This window comes from Neophocaena asiaeorientalis, unplaced genomic scaffold, assembly GCF_003031525.2.
Source record: "Neophocaena asiaeorientalis asiaeorientalis breed wild unplaced genomic scaffold, Neophocaena_asiaeorientalis_V1.1 scaffold606, whole genome shotgun sequence".
In the NCBI taxonomy this organism is placed as follows: Eukaryota; Metazoa; Chordata; class Mammalia; order Artiodactyla; family Phocoenidae; genus Neophocaena; species Neophocaena asiaeorientalis.
In genome coordinates this window covers 7,013,520-7,030,945 of record NW_020173687.1, presented here as the reverse complement: position 1 = coordinate 7,030,945, position 17,426 = coordinate 7,013,520, and the positions used below count along the sequence as shown (strand labels likewise).

The 17,426-nt window shown below is 40.6% G+C and overlaps 1 pseudogene; it reads right to left on the bottom strand.

Moving 5' to 3' along the window:
• Positions 1-1,360: 1,360 nt before the first annotated feature.
• Positions 1,361-3,002, bottom strand: LOC112403047 (adenylyl cyclase-associated protein 1-like; annotated as a pseudogene).
• Positions 3,003-17,426: the final 14,424 nt, after the last annotated feature.

Here is a 17,426-nt window from a genome sequence, read left to right as displayed (position 1 = left end):
CTTTCAGCGTGCAGGCAGCAAAGACGGCAAGAGCCAGAAGGTACCTGATCCAAAGATGCCCATTACAACCCCGATGGTTTTAACACGTGGAGAGAGCGAGGGAGCAGCTTGATGCTTTCCGCTTGCAAAGTCACTAAGAAAAGTACACACAGGGGTTCAACACAGACATGGTGCCTCTATATCGGAATATCAGTATAGGATGTACTAGTATTTTTACATTTTATGGATAAAATGGAGTCTATTATGGAGCTAGTAGAATTGGCTTCTAGAAACATTTCTTTTTTTTTTTGGTTTTAATTTTATTCTATTTTCTGTATAACTTTAAGTATATAAAGGTTCATTTCCACAGGCCTCAGGAAATGGGTAGAAATCACAGGACAATCTCTCTTCCCACCAAAAAAAGTTGCATATTTTGGTAAAGTGTTTGTCCTAGAGGAAAAACTGAAATTTACAATAGCAATTCTGTGCAAGATTTTTACACAAGACCTAAAACCAGCCTGCAGTGGAGATTTTAGTCCTCTGTTCAGGTGCCCAGACAGAAGCCAAAAGCTGTCGAGCATGACAGGGCAAAGGAAGCAATGAAGATGGATGATGGGCACCCAGCATGGAAGGAGGAAGGGAAGCCAGATTCCTGGGAGTGGTGTGGTTTTCCTTTTTTCTCTCTCTCTCTCTCTCTCTTTTTTTTTTTTCTTTGTGGTATGCGGCCTCTCCCATTGCGGAGCACAGGCTCCCGTACGCGCAGGCTCAGTGGCCATGGCTCACGGGCCCAGCCACTCCACGGCATGTGGTATCTTCCCGGACCAGGGCACAAACCCACGTGCCCTGCATCGGCAGGCAGACTCTCAACCACTGCACCACCAGGGAAGCCCTCTCTCTCTCTTTTTAACTCATCTCTGTAGGAAGGTGGTGGGCAGGGGCCCCAGAGAAAGGAAGGGTCCAAGACTCCTTTAGCTGGCCTGGGTGCAGGGCACCACCCCAGCAGCTAACACAGGACAACCTACTATCTCAGGTTCGGGCAGATACAGGATGGAATGCAGAAGAAAATGAATGCTTATAGGAAATCATTTTGCTTGGAATGCTAGATGGCCAAGCTTCAGCCTTTGGTCCTGTGCAACCCTTGCCTCACTTGTCAATAGTGAAAATTAGTTTAAGTTAGAAGATCCAACTAGGGTCACACCAAGTTCTGCTACCTTCACGCTCATTGTTAAAAAAGATTAACTTGTGTGAACGTTCTGATCTGTTAATTCCTGGGGACTGCTTTATTCTTCCCCAAAGACTATTTTTTGGTCAAATAACCCCAAAGGCTGAAAGCTGAAACACACCTGTCCTGATGTGCAGTTCCTTAAGAATGGATTGGCTGTATGGTTGAGCTGATACGGAAAAGCTGCACCTTCCTGCAGAAGATCAAAGACCAGCTATCCCACCCCAGATCTCAGCCTGAGGTATATTTCAGTGAAGGCAGGTAGCTGTGCTTCTCAAAGCAGAGAAGCAGTTTAAGAGCAGAAAGGTAGAGGAAATCTAGAAAAGAACCATCTTGATACAGATTTATCCCACGGTGTGAGGGAGAGGGCAAAGAACCCAGTGACACTTTGCTTATCCAGCAATTTCTGTCACTGTGGTGACCAACTTCTGCCCATTCCATACGGTCTTGAATTGCTCAGGGACTGGGAGCTCATTGAAGTCATCGCCTTCTGTAGGAATGAGGACATTCATCTCAGAAGATTTGGCACTGACTATCTCACAATCCAGGGAATTCTTGCTCAGGTAAACGTGGCAGCCATCTGTTTTGTTAATGGAAATGGTCGGCACTTTACCCATTACCTGAACTTTGACATCCCTACAATTGATTATCTCCACAATGCCCACCACATCATTGAACACCAGACCGAGTTTCTTACAGTTATCTACTGTAGTAGAGTTAATTTTGCTCTTGATTTGCAATGTTGAGTTGACACACTTGAATATGTAAGCCCCCTGTTTCAGCTCTGTGTCATCTATCACCAGGTTGGAAACATTCTCCTGATTTTCCACTCTCCACTTCTTGCCCTTCAGTTCAAGTAGAGCTGGCTCCTTCTTTGTGACTGGTTTGGGGGATGGGCTGACTCCTGGTTTAGATGCAGAGAATGGTTTGGGGCTACTTCGTACTGGAGCACTCTGAGCGTTCAAGGCAGGGTTCTTTTGAGTCTTCATGTCATCAGATACAAGTTTCAGGGCATGTGCGATGCTCTCCCCCTGATTAACCTGTGCAAACAGTGCTGAGCGGGAAGCAGACTCATCTGAGCCTGAACTGCTGGGGACTCAGGGGGAGGTGGGCCTGGGGCTGGGGTAGGACCCGATCCAGCAGAGGGACCAGATGGCAATCCACTCAGTCCTTTTGCCATGGCCCGGTTTTGCTCCAAGCCAGTCCAGTGGTATGGAACTCTTTAATGTAAGCCTGCAGCTCTGTCCATATACTCAAGTAAGCTTTGACCCAACCCACATCTTTGTACTCCTTGAGGAGTCAGTTTGTATAAAACATGGCAGCATCATTCATTGCCTTCACTTAGGGACCAGACTTGGGAGCCATAGCCACCCAACCCAGGGCCTGGATACTTTCGCTGACAGCTGACAGGTGATTGAACAACTTGCTGCCTCGGTTCTTCTCCCGAAAGGTTATCACTTCTTGGATCTGCTCGGAGATGGGTGCCAACAAATCAGAAAGCTTATTGCCTGCTGGCTGCTGGCCTTGAGAGGCTGTAACCAAGAGCGCTCACTCCAACTTCAGACCTGTGTGGGCCGTCTCCGCATATGCTTCTGCACATCTCCCCCAATCTCTTTACCGATCTTGAGGTATTCTGCCACAGGACTGGCCAACGGTGAGTCAAACACTTGCACCTATGGAGTCGTTCCTGCTTTTGCAGCACTGTCTCTACACCCACGGTGCGTGTCAGGGGCACGGAGCCTGCCTTCAGGCGGCCCACCGCTCTCTCCAGTCTTTCTACCAGATTTTGCGTGTCAGCCATAATGTAGCACCTGCTCAGAGCTCTGCCTCACCTCGGGACTGTGCTCAGCCGCTCTCCCTAGAAACATTTCTTAAGGAGATTTTTTCTTCTACTGAGGCCAGATTCTAAGCGAGTCACACTTATGTTCATTACCTTCCCATAGGATTTGGCTCACTGGTGTGAAAAAACACTGTGTAGTCTTTGAAATTAAAATGGCCTACCAAAGTGGTTAAAAATGGCAACGAAAAGTGGAAGAATACCAATGTACAATCTTTTGCATCAGCATTTCTCAAATCACTCTCTTTCATCCATTTTTATTTCTACTGATTTAGTCGAAACCCTTACCACTTCTGTTGCGATCCTAACAGGTTCCCTTACCTGCAGTCTCACCCTGCTGTAATTTATTCTCCACATGGCAGAGAGATTTCCCACAGTCGTCATGGGTCAGGTTATTCTTCTCATTGGCTCTCTTTGGTTGCCTGTGGCGGGAAATGTCCAAACTCTCTGTTACAGACTAGAGGGTGCATCGTGATTCTCCACTTCTCTCTAAATGCGGATAAACCTCCTCAACCAAAGGGCCTATGAGCTGCAAAGTGATCAGGTTTCTGTCTACATCTCCACAGGCAGGGGACCCTTCACTCTTTACCTCTCACGTTGTTCTGTCTACCCTGGCTTGGCCTGCCTTTTGTGTCGGTAGCCATTACATTTATCACATTGAATTCTGCAGAATGTAAGTCATGAAAGATGTTAACTGGAGCTGTTAAAAAAATTGGTCAAAGAAATTTGAGAAATTGGTGAATATTAAATCATACTAAAGTCTGAACATCCTATTCTAAAAAAAAAAAAGAAAAAGAAAAAAGCAGCTTTGCTTAACCAAACATTTCCCAAACATAGCTGAACTCAGAATACCTTGTTTTGGAAACACACCTGGGTAAATCTGTTTCCTGGGTCAACAATCTGGAAAATTCACTCTTAAAGCTCTTTGCATCCTGGTCTCTCTTTTGCCCCCTCCCATACATACACTGATGTGAATTCTTCTGTTTTCCTTACGGCATACACCCATCACCCTTAGCACAGTGCTGTAACATTTACTATCTCAAGATTCCTTTGGATATAATTTGCAAAAAACAAATTCAGATTAGTTTTAGCAAATGGGGAAGATTTCATATTGGCAAATATAATGGTGGATGGCAATCTTGGTTATAACTTAGTAGTTCTCAGTAGAGGGTGATTTTGTCCCTCCACCTACTGTCCCCCAGGAGAAATCTGACAATGTCTGAAGACGTTTTTGTTGTCACAACTGCACGAAAGTGGTGCTACTGTCATCTAGTGCCAGGTAGAGGTAGGCACCCTCACCACCACCAGGAGGAAGTATTGAGCCCAAAATGCCACCGGTGCCAAAATTGAGAAACTCGACTAGATCCAAACACTCAAGTTATTAGGAATTCTTTGTTATTCCTGTCTCATTTCTTCTGTCAAAGCTTGATTTTATCTTTGTCTGCGTAGCAGGAAATATGCCTGGTGTCCATATCAGATTCCCTTAAATCTAGTTTTATGACCTAATAGAAGAAAAGTCTTCTTCACTAGTTTCAACCAGAAAAATATGCAAGAATTTATTTAATTGGTCCAGGTTTAATCATGTGTTCATTACAAAATCACTCCCTGTAGATGTTACAATGATCCCAACATAGGCCATGTTCCCATCTTTGGGGAGATGGCATGAGAATTGGGGTGGGGTGGTCTGTATCAGTCAGACAAAAGCAACATTTATCACACTTTCTTAGAATTCACTTCCTCATTTTAAAAATAGAAACGATAATTTATTTCATAAAACATCATTGTGAGACATTTTTAATGTATATAACGAGTCTAACAATATTTGAAATAAGAGAGATGTTTAATAAATGGTGGATATGATTTGTAGATTCTTTTTCATGTTTTTACTGTGGCAAGAACACTTAACAGGAGGTCAACCCTCTTAACACGTCCTTAAGTCCGCAATGCAGTAGTGTTTACTACGGGCACAATATTGTATGGCAGATCTCTAGAATTTATTCCTCTCACATGACTGCAATTCCATACCCTTTGAGAAGCAACTCCCCAACCCCCCTTCCCTCAGTCCTAGTAACCACCATTCTACTCTCTATTTCTATAAGTTTGACTATTTTAAAGACTTCATATAAGCAGAATCATACAATATTTGTCCCTTGTGTCCAGCTTACTTCACTTAGCATAATGTCCTCCAGGTTCATCCGTGTTGTCATATATGGCAGGATTTCCTTCTTTTTCTAAGGCTAAGTAATATTACATTTTTAATATATATATATATATATATATATATATATATATATATATATATATGTGTGTGTGTGTGTGTGAGCACACAGTATCCGTTTAGTGTAGCAGATACAACACTATAAATGTATGAGTATTCCCATGGTCCCCCTCCGTCTGGATGTTGAGAGGGGAGGATTCTTGCCTGGAACCTCAACCTGCTACGACCCTCCTTCACCAGGAAGAATTTAGGATAATGGGTGAAGCACAGGGAATACTAATGACATCTGAGAAACTAAAATCATCTACCTCAGGGGTCTCTAAACTATGGCCTGTGGCTCCAATACAGCCCTCTGTATATATATATATATACATATATATATCACACTTTCTTTATCCATTCATCATCAATGGACATTTAGGTTGTTTCTATGTCTTGGCTATTGTGAATATTGCTGCAATGAACAAGGGAGTGCATGTATTTCTTACAGATCCTTATTTCAGTTCTTTTGGATATATAGCCGGAAGCAGGATTGCAGGGTCATAGGGTAATTCTATATTTTAATTTTTTCAGGAGTCTCCATACTGTTTTCCATAGTGGCTGCATCATTTTACATTCCTGCCAACAATGTATAAGAGTTTCAATTTCTCCACATCCTCACCAATATGTGTTTTGTTTGTTTTGCTTTAAAAATAGACAGTCTAACAGGTGTGAGGTGATATCTCGTTGTGGTTTTATTTGTATTTCTCTGATGATTAGTGATGTTGATCACCTTTTCTTATACCTGTTGGTCATTTGTATTTCTTCCTTGAAGAAATGTCTATACAAGTCCTTTGCCCATTTTTTAATGACTATTTCATTTTTGCTATTGAGTTGTAGGAGTTTCTTACATAACTTGGATATCAATCCTTTATCAGATATATGTTTTGCAAATATTTTCTCTCATTCTGTAGGTTGCCTTTTCGCTCTGTTGGTTGTTTTGTTTGCTTTGCAGAAGCTTTTTAGTTTGATGTAGTCCCATTTGTCTAATATTGCTTTTGCTACTTGTGCTTTTGGTGTCATATTAATTGGTAGCTATTTAATGATGATGCTGATTAGAAGACAAATAAGAAAGCAATATAAATAGTCAATCTCTAACATGAAAAGAAATCAATATCATATGTAGTCCAGAAATCAGGATAGAAAACATAATATTTATCTTTGGTTTTGATTTTTATTTTTAAGTGTCAGCAATTGGGCTTTTAAATTTGCTTGCTTACAGAAGTATACCACAAGCTGATAAAATATATCTGGTAGCTGTGGTGTCAGGAGTCCGTTTAGAGTTGTGAAATATACACAGTTTGAAATATTTGGTGTCAAGGTAGCATTTAAATCCTCAGACCAATTAAGTCTTAATTATTGAGTGAATAGTAATACTTTTCTTCAACAACGTGAAAGTTAAATTAAAACTTATTTTCAAATTAGAAGGTAACACCTACTACCTGTCAGTCAGTCAAATGTTTGAGGATCTGGTTAGGAAAAAAATAGAGATTAGAAATACTAAAGTAAAGTCAAGTCTTTCTTATATTATGAGCATTATTATACTTAGATTATACAAAAATCTTGCTTTTTAAACCAGTACTGTGGCAAACCTAAAATAGATTTTTCTGAAACTCATGAACAAGGTCTAGTTAAAGGTGTCAAGCATGTGTGAATTGTAGTAACTCATGGGCTTGGAATGGCAGAAATGTCCCATCGGTTGTTGCCAACTGACAACAATCTCATTGTTCTCTCCAGCTATATTAAAATTACATAATATTTCTCCTGTTTTATGTGAGCTCTGGTGGAGAGCTATAAAAAGTAAACAGATAGGTAAGAACCTGGCTACAGAGATTAGCGCAGGAGGAAAACCTTACCATGGCAGTCAGCAAAGAAGACCATCTTGTTGGGTATAAAAATCACGAGTAAATACACACAGGGTATACACACATATATGAAGAATATTCCAGGCTTCACCCACTGTGCTGCAGAAGCTAAAATTTTGCTCACTGGGTTATGGATAACATATGAAGGGTGCTGTGCAGTGTAGAAACAAAGACATCAGCAATGGCCAATGTGAACCACGTTTTCTGATGATCAGTAAATATGGAGTAGGCTCAGTTTTATATTCAACTATATTTTTTTCTTTTTTTAAACATCTTTACTGGAGTATAATTGCTTTACAATGGTGTGTTAGTTTCTGCTTTATAACAAAGTGAATCAGCTATACATGTACATATATCCCCATTTCCCCTCCCTCTTGCATCTTCCTCCCACACTCCCTATCCCACCCCTCTAGGCGCTCACAAAGCACCCAGCTGATCTCCCTGTGCTACTATTGCTGCTATTGCTAAGTAGTATTCCACTGAATGAATATACCACATTTTTAAAGACTTCATTAAAAAATACCATTCTTCCATAGAATGGAACAAAGTAATGTATATTACAACATTGGTATGTCTCAAAAATATTCCCGTACCAACACCAATAACCTTGGTGTTTCATTGACCAATAATCCTGTGAATTTGCAATATTACCTCCCCCTCCTCTCATTTCACAAATGTGGAAGCACAAGCCCTTAACCACTAGGCTGTATAGAGACTGAATTCATGCCTTAGAGCTGGTTCTCAGTACCCGCTTATATATCTAAGTGGTTAGTAACTCCAAGCTAAATGAGCTAATCAAATTTAGGAGTATCGTGAGTATACGTAGATTGTTGTCTTCCAAGTTCTGTGGGCGTGGAGGGAGAGCTGTGTTCTTGACTCTGAAAAAGAGAGAGTTAGGTTTATCAATTCAGAAGGGCCTGTGTTTCTACTCTCTAAATAAGAGACTGTTAACAAATGTCATATCATCGTGGCAAAAACTTTCTTACAATATGCCAAATTCCTTTGCTTCACTCTCTTGTACCTTAAATAGACTAGTACACTTAAGCACTCAAAATCAAATCATTGGAAGATGTTTTATATAAAAAGTCTCTTAGTGCTTTTTCCCCTCCCTTCTTATTAAAATGTCAACACCTAAGTCTAACCATGGAGAAGGTATTGTTGGCTGGATGAATAATCTTAGCCAGTGAATCGTCCTTTCCCTCATGCCTCCCTCCTTCAAAAAGAGGATTAAGCCATTGTTCCCTCTGAATTCAACAACTAAAGTAATAAAAATGAAGTTTTTCTTTATAAAGTCAAGAAATTACAAGTTTACTGGTATTCTGGGTTCAATTTTTTAACCCTCAACAACCCTGTATGGCATTCCTGAGAGGGTAAACCCCTGTTTTCTTTTTCCCAAATGATGACAGGAAAATTCTTCTTTCAATGTACCAGAAAAGGCAGAATTAATACAATATTGGTGACACTGAAAAAGAGAAAAAGAAAAACAAAGAAAAGCAACAAACAATCATTAATCATTGAGCATTTTACAAACACTACCTCATTTATCCCTTCCTTGGTGGTGGAAGTATTACCATTACCACAGATAATTGTGGCTCCATGAGGTGAGGTGATATTATCTACACAAAATCACTCAGATGCTAAGAGGTGAAATTGGGATTTAAACTTAAGTCATTTTTGACCCTATATCCCTTATGTGTGTACATTCAGCCATATGAAGTATTTCGTCAAAACTCACTTCTTTGCTCTTTTCTCATAAGTTTAAGAATTACTGGATATTAACCTGTTAACCTTTTATTCTTCCTCACCGAATGTTATTCTTAAATAGGGAAAGGAAAATAAAATGTGCCCTCAGGAGCCAAAGTTGTTAGGTCTAGTTTACCCTACTATGTTTCCCCCCCCAACTTTGTCTACTCAACTTCCATTCCATGAGTTGAAAACTCCTGCTGATAAAATAGAAGCTGTTAATAATGGAATTCAACATCATACTCTAGTTTTTCACACTGGGGTGTTGAACATCAGGATTCCAATCTAGTCCCAATGTTTTTTCTATCTGCTTTCCTTGCGTGACCTCATTCATGTCAATGGACTAAATTATTATATCCGTGCTGCTTGTTTTCGAATCTCACTCCCCAGCCCATACATCTTCACTGTGCTCCAAATCCTTGAGTCCAAGTACTTCTTCTTCATTTAGAGGTTTCACTGGCGTCTAGAATTCAACAATTCCAAAACCAACTCTGTCACCTCTCTGCGAAATAAACATTATAGATGTGATAAAGAAAGAATGAAAAGGAAATAAGGAAGGAGGGAAGGAAATAAGGAAGGAGGGAAGAACCAGTTCCACATTCCGTGTTCCACTTTTCATTGAAGGGTACCACCAGCCATCTGGTGGCCAACCAAACACCAGAGCAGCACATTTGACTACTCTTCATTTCTTGCAGCTGATCGATCTCCAGGACCCACTGGCTTTACAGTCTATATTTCTCAAGTAGTCATCCTTTTTGCCCCTAATGTTGTTCAGTCTCTGGCATCTATTTTCAAGAATCAATCCACTAGCTTTCTAAAGGGGTTTCTATTCAATCTTTTTCCTTGTCCACTCCTACAATCTGAACTCCATGCTGTAATACGAGGTAAACGTTTAAAAATGAATATCTGAACATGCCAATCCCTGTTCCTGCTGTAGTACTATAGGGTTTAAGGCATGGAGCCAGACTGCCTGGGTTTGATCCTGGCTCTGTCATTTATGACCTTGGGAAAGTTACTTAACCTCTCTATGCATCAATTTTGTTTTTGTAAAATAAGGATAATAATAATGATAACCTTATGGGATTACTATGAAATTAACCACATGAAATGCATACTATGTAAGTGCTATATAAATGTTAGTTGTTTTAGTTTTTTCTTATTATTGCTGAAACACTTCAGTGAAGCCCAAACTCCATTACAGGACTTACCAGGTTTTTTGTGTTCTGACTACCATGTACCTCACTGATCTAATTCCTCAACACTTTTCACTCTCACTGTAGACGCTCTGGCTATAAATTTCTTTCACTTCTTCCAATGTACACTGCTTTCTTTTATCTCTGGCTAGTCCTTATGTCTGGAACACATTTTCCTAACCACCTACCTCCTCTTCTTCCTTAAGGTCTCAGTATAGGTATTTCTTCCTCCTGGAAGCTTTCCTTGAATCCCTAACCTGAGTTAGGTGCCCTTCCTCAGTGATGCTATGACATCCCACAGCTGCTCCATCTGCACTTACCATATCTCTCCAGAGCACTGTGACTGACCATCTACATATCTGTCTTCACCACTAAATGTGCAGACACCGTGAGTGTGGGCACGCTGTCTTCCTTGTATTCTTTGACATAGCATCCAGTGCAAAGTACATTCTTTATAAATATTTACTGAATGTGTTAACTAAAGAGACTTTTTGCACTTTGTTGATGCACAAATGTTCACAATCAAATATGCTCCCTACCATACCCAGTTTCTAGTGGAAAATATAAAGAAAATAAACTTGTTAATTCTAAACCTGATAGATTGGGCTGTGGAGGAGGAACATCTCCCTGCCTCCCAGTGACTTTGCTGTTTTTTGCTACAGTTCCTGAACTCAGTGCAATATTAGCTATAGTCATAATTTTGATTCGATTTTTTTTCTCCCATTGTCACTTGTTAGGCTCTCTATTTATTTCCTCAAACTTAATAAAAATTACTGTATTTCATAACCATTATGGTGTAGATTATCAGAGTCTCAAGACCCAAAGATTACTAAAGAATTATAATTTGAAGAGCAATGATTTATTAGTTATAGCAGTTTTATTTAAATAAACAAGAGAATATAAGATTCCTCTTAAATTCATTTACAATTCCAAAGAAATTTCCACAGATATGTGTGAGGAACAGTCATAATCACTTTTTCTTTATAATCACTTTTTTTTTTTTGCGGTACGCGGGCCTCTCACTGCTGTGGCCTCTCCCATTGCGGAGCACAGGCTCCGGACGCAGGCTCAGCGGCCATGGCTCATGGGCCCAGCCGCTCCGCGGCATGTGGGATCTTCCCGGACTGGGGCACGAACCCGTGTCCCCTGCATCGGCAGGCGGACTCTCAACCACTGCGCCACCAGGGAAGCCCCCATAATCACTTATTTATGCTTCTACTATATTCAAACCACTTTTAATGTTTGCTTGAATCATTGTTTCTTCTTGAATTGCCAGTGGTGATAGAAAGACAGTGCCACATTATATTTGAAAGTACAGGGAGAATTTCTTCAATAATCCCAAAGGTAGTGAAATAAACTACTAAACAAGTATAATAAGTAACAGCAAAAGTACCATAAGTAATAAGTTATAGCAACATTTTCTAAGCTAATTTTCAACATACTAAGTTGCTACAAATATTTTTTTTTTGCTGAAACAAAAGAAAATAAAAAGAATTGGATAGGAATTTTACAAAATATGATTTGATCGAAAATAGGAAAATTTTAAATGCACAAAAGATTGCCCCACAGTCTCCACACTGTCTGGAAAAATAAGTGACAAGGTAAGACTATAAAGTAACTTTTTAAATCACATCTCCCAGTTTTCTGTCCATTGACTGGACAAATTTTAAAATAAAACCCAGCTTTTCCTTTCTTCTTTACTATCCCTGAGGCCACTTTAATTCTTTACATTCTAAGACTAGCCCCCCAAATAGGTAAGAATTTTCCAAGGGGAAATATTATTTCAATTTTCTTCATTCAATATCTACCACCCCAGGGCTTCCCTGGTGGCGCAGTGGTTGAGAGTCCGCCTGCCAATGCAGGGGACACGGGTTCGTGCCCCGGTCCGGGAAGATCCCACATGCCGCGGAGCGGCTGGGCCCGTGAGCCATGGCCGCTGAGCCTGCGCGTCCGGAGCCTGTGCTCTGCAATGGGAGAGGCCACAACAGTGAGAGGGCCGCGTACCGCAGGAAAAAAAAAAATCTACCTCCCCTATGTCATCTAAATTCTAATTCTACATAATTCCTTTATGTCTTTCCTTATGACAGTACACTGGTGATTTAATAACTCCTTCCCGCTCCCTTCCTTCCCCCCTTCCTTCCTCCCTCCCTCCCTTCTTCCCTCTGTCCCTTCCCCCCTCCCTCCGTACCTTCCTTCTCCCCTTCCTTCCTCCCTCCCTCCCTCTCTTCCTTCCTTCAAATCTTTAGCACAACCTGGTACTGTGCTACCAATTTGTTTATGACCCTTAATTTCCCCCTTAATGAACCAAGGTTCACACCAGGAGAGCCTAGGTGGGGTGATGTTTCTCTCCATCTGTTGTTTGTCATGTTAAATTTACATATCTCTGGCAGTGCCCATATCCGATAATGATAGGTGAGGGTGTGTTATATATGTGCTAACAGAAAGCTATTTTATAATTCCTGCATGCAATTAGTAATTTTCATCCCAGTTCAATCTTTCTTGCTTGCAGTAAACCTTAACTACAAAACGCTCAGCTGGAATTACTAACAAAATAACCTTTACAAGTGATGCCTTTTTTTCTTTACCTGGTATCATTTGAAGCATGATGTCCAGTGAGGTAGAACTTTAATTTCTAAGTATGCATGTATGTATTTAAATAAGAGAGCTTGCACATAAAAACTGCTTGCTTCTTTCCATTTCTAGAGATAGTGTTGTCCATTTATCTTGGGGTAAATTTTCTCTTTTTCCCACCTTATAGTTTGGTGAAAAAATGGACACGTTTGCATAGGGAGCCCAGAGGCTTGCTGAGAGTGGAAAGATAATGATCTAGACTCCTTCCCATTGAGTTTCCATGTTTTTAAACCATGTCTGAAGGACCTGGAGCTATGACTGAGACCTACGAATCCCTAAAGGGAGATAACTGTAATGGAAAGAGGAATTAGGGCTGGTGTCCCAGACACAGCACCAACCTGTAAGTTTTTATGTCAGGTCATATAACAGGTGAGTTACACGTGTTCCCTTTCTGACCCAGTTACTCAGGTACCATGAGTGTGGTTGAAAGAAGGAGATCCTCTGTACAATCTCTGTTACATCTTTAGACTGCTGGCCCTCCCAGCTGGGAAGAACGACACACAGAGGTAGTAGCAGCAGCAATGGAGAATGAAGTCTCACCTTCCTTTCTATTATGACCATCAGCACGCCAAAGCTACTAGATCCTGGGAATGAGAAATGAAGTGTGGACTTCCCCAAATCAGTGGGATGAGAGGTCGAAGGCATTTAATCTGAGTATATAAGTAAACTCTTCCCCTATTGTGTAACTTCACCTAGAGAACTGACACCATCTGGTAATATAATTTACATGGACTTTATTATTCCAGCTGAGGGATCCGAGCGTAAATCTTATTTTTGAGGTTGGAGGAAACAAAATAGACTCATGGTGAAGGAAATGTATGCCTTATCTCAAGTTGATTTAAATGTTTGAACTTCTTGAAAAATTTCCAGTCCAAAAATTAGGCAGTAGTTGCCCCTGTTGGCTTTGTATGTGCTGATGTGGCCTGGTGGAACCGCATTTCCTGGAATCCCCTTCTGTGCAGGTGTGTGGTCAGGGAGGGCCAGAGAGAGATCCTCGTGGGAGACCAGGAGGGTGAAGTGGAGCTGTAGCCCTTCTGTGGATGGTGACACACATTGTCACCACTCAACTGTCAGCTCACCTCCTTGGCCTGAGCCACCAGCTGGGTCAGCTATCGATTCAGTTTCCCTGGTTTTTCCTTCAGCTTCTTTGACCCCTGGGCCAGGTATGTGTTCAGCTCCATGATGAAAGGTCCAGCTTCCATAGGACACCCTACTCATTATGGTCAGAGGCAACAAGAACTGATGAGGGTTTCTGTCCATCCTTGTAGGTTCCAGCTTGTTCTCACTCCCACCCACTTTGCATCAGCTTTCCTCCCCCAAACCCAACTTCTGTCCAGCAGATACCAGCTCCAGCATCAGAAATGGGATAACAGCCTTAGAGAAGCTAAGTACTCAGCTTCCACAGTTACTTATGGCCAAATAGGTACTAAATCCATATATATCTGATCTACAGTTCTGTTTCTCTGATTGAATCCTTGCTGATACACTGTCATCTGTCATCGTAGACTTAAGACTATGGCAGTCACATGGGCACCCCTGGCAATATTACCTTTCAGTGAGTATTTTAGAGGTGTATATACTTAGGCAACTATTTCCCTCACTCTTCAAATTTGAAGAGATCATTTTAACAAAGGTAAAACTCATTCTTCTGACAAACATATTCCCGATTCTACTTCCTCACCCTCTTTTAAAGGCACTGTCTCTTTCCATCTTTTCCCACCTTTGTTAGATAAAGATCAGGACAAAATATTTGAATCTGAAGTTCTAGAAAGGTAAAGCTTATCTGTTTCTCAAAAGATTGGTAGTGGAGCATTTATCTCACTATTTTTCAATGGGTACTTCTTTAATAAGTCCGTAATGCAAGTGCAAGGACAACTTGATTTGGGGATTTTTTGTTGCTGACCAAGGTTTTAAATCTCAAAGACATCAGTGCATGGAAATCTTCATCAATGTGCATGTTACTTCAGCACCACCTTCATCAGAAAGTTGGCAAAAAAAGAAAGAAAACATCTAAGAAGGTAAGAATGAAAATGGAGCTTGATTGATCACTTAAAAAATCATCAGTACACGTATTAAGCCTGAGCTTTTTCTGGGTTAGAACCACCTCTCCTTCCACCCTGTAAAACTATCCTTAATCATTAGATTCCACTAAATGAACAAAATCCATAACCATATTTCAAACACATGTAGAAAATTAACTCATAAGAAAAAAGTGAAAATGCTTCATTAAGGAATTTAATTTCTAGTAAAGTTCTTATTAATGATATATTGAGTCAGGAGTAGTGACAATTTATTATAAGATAAACAAAGCGACGTGCTACCTGATGTTGGGAAGCTGAGCACAAAGAAAGGTTCCTGGTATAGCCTTTGATAGGATCATTTCAACAAAAAAAATCTGAAATTAAATGCCAAAAATATCGTATATGGTATGACATCAAATATAAATATATACATGATATTTGGGGCACTTAATTTAGTATAAATATACAAATATATATAATATATAATTTAATATATATGCAAAACTACTTAATTCTTTATACATTTTAGAAATATATTTTTGAGAACAGTAATGTAGCGACTATAATGAAAATTAGGAGTATACATAAAGTTGGGCACTTAAGTGCATTTGTGATCTAAGGTGAGTTAAGACCTTCCCAAAACCACCAATAGGCCTCAGGAAACAACAGAGTCTGAATTACTCATTTTACAGATGAGGAAACTGATAACCAAGGACATAGAGACCTGTGGTGGTCACTGCGGGTCAGGGGTCCAGGGTCTCCTGACTTCTAATCCAAAATGCTAACAAACTAGTGGTTATCAGTAGGGTGAGGGTGAGGGGCAAGACAAGGTAGGGGATTAAGTGGCACAAACTACTAGGTATAAAATAAATAAGATACAAGGATGTAATGTACAGATGTACAGCATAGGGGACATAGCCAATATTTTATCATAACTTTATATGGAGTATAATCTATAAAGCTATCAAATCACTATGTGGTACACCTGAAACTAATATAATATTGTAAGTCAACTATACGTCAATTAAAAAATATAAAAATAGACAAATGCTGACCCCGCACACTGGCCCCTCTGTGGGGAGCAGCTGGTTCTTGGGTAAAACAAAAGGGCTGTGTTCTAACGCTGTGATCACTGCAGCTTTAGTTGCAGATAAAGTGCACTTTCCCCAGTTTACATAAAAGACAAAATCCACACGCTAAGAATATCCCTGTTGTCGGTGTGAAGGGAGTGATTGCACATTTCACAAAATGATGCAATTCAGGCACACGTTGCTGGTGCTTGCTCCCTGCAGGCTCGGGCACCTCTCCAAGTCCAAATCCAGCTGCCGTGTCTCATTTTGAGGCTCATATAACCACCTTCTACTAACAAAAGTCATGCTTATTCTTTCAGTTTTTTAAAGTTATGTGTGAAAAGTAGGAGATTAAAGCAGATGAAGAGAGAGCCGTGCACATAGTGAGGCACAGGCTGGGAATTAAATGAGTTACTGTTTCACTTTTAGAGTTGCTGGAAAATACAGCAAGAGGAAAATACTGAGAATCTGGGCACAGGTCTCTGGAATTGATGTTTAAAAATTTGCTTAAATGATTCATACTGGCCTTTTAACAGTCATTGCATACCTGTTAACCCAGTTCCACCACTTAGTGGCTTGGACCTGTTGACCCCTCTGTGCCTCAGTTTCCTAATCTCTAAAATTGGAATGTAATAGTATCCACACTCCCACGTAGACTGGCCTATGTTAGAGTCCTGGAAATGCCCACTTACACAGTGGGCAAACCACAGTAAAACCTTGACCTTTCTGCCATCTTTTCTGTTCTACCTCCTGTTCAAAATGCTGTGAAGATTGAAAGAGAGTAAGATCTAAAGGGCTGTAGAGACGTGGGGGATGGTTACAATGCTCTGTCTATACTGTACCTACCCTCAGTGATGTGATCTCCAAACGCCAGCGCAGGTGACCAAGTTTACCTCTATGATATTGAGCTTAAGACCCTTTCACTCTGTAGTTGGGAACCTTAGCTTCTAGGGAAAAACTCGCTGGAAAAATATTAGGACATTTTATTTGTCACAAGATGACACTCCCACCCCAAGCCATGAAAATCAGGTAATAACCCAGGCTGTCTTATGATGGTTTCAAAGTATCAGTGCTGGGAACCCATTTCAAACAAACTACACGCACACACACACACACACACACACACACACACACACACACACACGCGCGCACACACATAAGCTCACAGAAGTTGGATCCAGAAACTCGGGGCATTTTGTCATGTCTCTTCCATACCCTCTCCCATATCCAAAGCACCTATAACACACACACACACACACACACACACACACACACACACACACACACACACGCGCGCACACACATAAGCTCACAGAAGTTGGATCCAGAAACTCGGGGCATTTTGTCATGTCTCTTCCATACCCTCTCCCATATCCAAAGCACCTACATGATGTCTACAACATATTAACTTCTCAAATTATTGAGTGACGTCTTAATCTACTATACATGTTTGCTGACATATTTTCTTTCTTTTCGTTTAAACACCTTTGAGTATAATTGCTTTACAATGGTGTGTCAGTTTCTGCTTTATAACAAAGTGAATCAGTTATACATATACACGTGTCCCCATATCTCTTCCCTCTTGCGTCTCCCTCCCTCCCACCCTCC